This window comes from Grammomys surdaster, unplaced genomic scaffold (assembly GCF_004785775.1).
Source record: "Grammomys surdaster isolate TR1022 unplaced genomic scaffold, NIH_TR_1.0 99, whole genome shotgun sequence".
NCBI lineage: Eukaryota > Metazoa > Chordata > Mammalia > Rodentia > Muridae > Grammomys > Grammomys surdaster.
This window is the reverse complement of record NW_021604578.1, coordinates 12,039,378-12,042,411: the sequence shown is the minus strand read 5'-3', so window position 1 is coordinate 12,042,411 and position 3,034 is coordinate 12,039,378. Positions and strand designations below refer to the sequence as shown.

General features: G+C 44.7%; 1 protein-coding gene across 2 annotated transcripts in view; it reads right to left on the bottom strand.

Moving 5' to 3' along the window:
- Ipo11 (importin 11) overlaps positions 1-2,813 on the bottom strand; it is a 137,047-nt gene extending 134,234 nt beyond the window's left edge. For both annotated transcript variants that reach the window (XM_028783923.1, XM_028783928.1), the window contains exon 1: positions 2,660-2,813. The gene's annotated coding sequence lies outside the window, so the exon portion shown is untranslated. The remainder of the gene's footprint in view (positions 1-2,659) is intronic.
- Between the last annotated feature and the right edge of the window lie 221 nt (positions 2,814-3,034).

Below are 3,034 nucleotides of genomic sequence, written 5' to 3'. Positions count from 1 at the left end.
AGGAAAGGAAAAAGGAAAGGAAAAAGGAAAGGAAAAAGGAAAGGAAAGGAAAGGAAAGGAAAGGAAAGGAGGCTCATGAGCTCCCTCCTTGAGGACTTATAACAATTAATGGTTGATGGGGAAACAAAGAAATGGCACAGCCACTGGTAAGGGACCTATGCAAGTATAAACAAATCTTTACCAATGTTCCTGTAAACAACCGTAATGAATCTCATAGGACAGAGACAGAGGCACAGACATGAAATAGAAAGAGGCTAGTTGAAACAGGAAGGGGATTAGTGGGAGGGGCACAAGACAGTAATGGGATGAATATGATCACAATATATTATATACAAGACAATGTCATAATGAAATCTATTACTGTGTATAATATATGCAAATAAATGCATGCTTTAAAAATACCTCAATATGTAGATACTGTTTCAGTAAATTTTCAGTTGAGCAAAGTGTATATTTTTACCAAATTCCCAGGTGATAAGCCACATTTTGAGAAGCAAGGATGTAAAACACTAATGAACCTAGGCTCTACAAAGCTTGTAATTATAGACTAAGTGGTAGTCACGCTCTTCTTTAGAAAATGAAACAAAAGACACTTCAGAAGCACACCTGCAAGAGATGTGATCAGTCACTGTGAAAAACACCCTCAGACTAGCTGACTATACCCATCATATGCACACAAAGAAAGGAAGGGGACTGGGGGACTCTAATGCAGCTGTAAAGTGCAAGTCCCTGAGTTCTACCTCTAACACCACGAAACTAAAACAGAAGACAAACGTGAAGATGCACAAATAGTAAATATCTTAACGGCAAAACATGTGCAAGGCTCTGGGTTCAATCCCAACACTGCAAAATAAAATAGAGATAAAAAACTTTAAATTACCAACGGTAATACTAGATTAAACCCAATGTAGCAACACACACCCAGTACTAAGGAAGAAAAGGTAGGCAGATCTCTGAGTTAAGGCCAGCCTGGTCCACACAAATTAAAGCTACATAATGAAAGCCTATCTCAAAAATAGTAGTGATAATAATAAACCAGAAGGAAGATGAAATATATGCATATGCCCATGCAACAAACACACACAAAAAACAACTAATCAGGACTGGAGAGATGGCTTGCACTTAAGAGCACATGCTGCTCTTCCTAAGGACCCAAGTTTGATCCCCAGCAGGCATGTCCATTACCAGAAGACCCAACTCCCTCTTCCACCTGTTTCAGCACCAACACTCACACACAAGAGCACATCTTTTAAAAGATAAATCCTAAAAAAAAAAAAAAAAACTAATCAAACATTACCTTTCCCTAAATATGGATATTTGTATTTTCAAGAAACATCTTCAGTATATTTTAAATCCAAATACTACAAGCATTATTCTGGCCTCTAGCTTGGTTCTGAATGTAAATACATTCATAATAATCACAAGATCTAAAGACTTGTTTAACTATCAAATAATTTTTGCTCACGGCTTTAGAACATCCATCCATATTACTACAACCATTCCTTTGAGAATTCTCTTTTGGCTTTAAGAAGTGTAATCAGGGCAAATAAAACCCTCCTGCCCTATAGCTATAACATACGTCCACAAAATAGTTAAACTGTTTGCACCAGCTCCTGGGCTAGACACCATCAGAAAACCGGAAGAAAAAAAAAAAGTCTACAATCCTACCACAACCAACAGGAAGAAATTTTCTAATTCTACCAAAATTTTCCTGTGTGGAACAATGATGTTGGAAAAGCTATCAAGCCATGTAGGAAATGATATGGGGAAAATCTCATATAATGAAGTCATTCTGCCCTTAACCAAAGTACAAAATTTTGAAATAATATGGAAATGGAAGAGAAATCTCAGTCCACGAGAGGTTAAGATATATGGTTGCTAACTGCTCTTCCTTGCTTCCTTCCTTCTAAATAACAAGCATATCTTAAAGGCACTCTTGCATACAACAGAGCCCTTTTAACGTGTGTCGAAGAGGTGTGCCAACTACAACCTTGGCACCAGGAGCCAGATTACCAGTCTTTGCTATGTACATGCTGTAAGAGTCTTTCGTTGACCACACAACACGAGAATTAAGGGGAAAACGAGCAAATGCTATGGGCCTCGAAATAATTTTGCTGAATCACAAATATTCCCAAATGTAAAGCTGCAGGAGTCGCTGAGCTTGATCACTGGCGGCCACACCTCAGCATGAATTTTCTCTCAGAGAAAAATGTTTAAGTCCCTTCACTTTCTCCTTAAAGGAGAAGGAAAGATCTAATGCTTTAAAGCTTCTACAGCACTGCTTCCACAGCAAGGTCGCCTGTGCAGTTAACTGCACACACCGGTCTTAGTAAGGGGAACACGTTCTCTTGTACTGTGCAACCCTAAGCCTCCAAGGACAAATACACCCACCCTGACCGGCGACAGGGGACACAATGGGTACCCTCGCCTTTGCTTAGCCTGTCACTCGGACCCTGCCACGCCGCACCGTGGACCCAGCACCGTCAGGCTTCCCACAGCCCCGGAGCCCGTGCTCTTCCGGACTACTCCAGGGCCGCGAGGGCCCGTCCGTGAAGGCGCCGCACAGCTCCGCTGGACCCCGCGTTCCGCCCTCGGCGCGGGGTCTCGCTGCCCAGCCCACTCCTCCCTTCCATCCGCGCGGCTCCCGGCCCGGCCTTACCTCGTGCTTCGGTCCGGAACCGCCCGGCCCGCCCCTTTCCACTTGTCCACACGAAGCCGCGCTGGTTGCTTCCGCGCCCCCACGCTCCTAATCCACACGCTGCCGCCTACTGATGCCGAAAACGGCTTCTAGGAACGCGCCATGTTCCGCGTCGCCACTCCAAACGACGAGGGCGCGCTAAAATTACGTCACAGGTTCCCAGCGCGCACGGGAGAAGCAGAGGAGGGAGGCGATAGGACAGCGGAGAGAAGGGGAGGGAGGAGCTCGTGTTCGAACCCAAAGGCGCGCCGCCGCCAATAGGGCTCTGTGCGCTTGCGTGGTACCCGGAGTCAGGCGCCTGCACAGGGGCACTTGTAACTATGGAAACCGTATGTC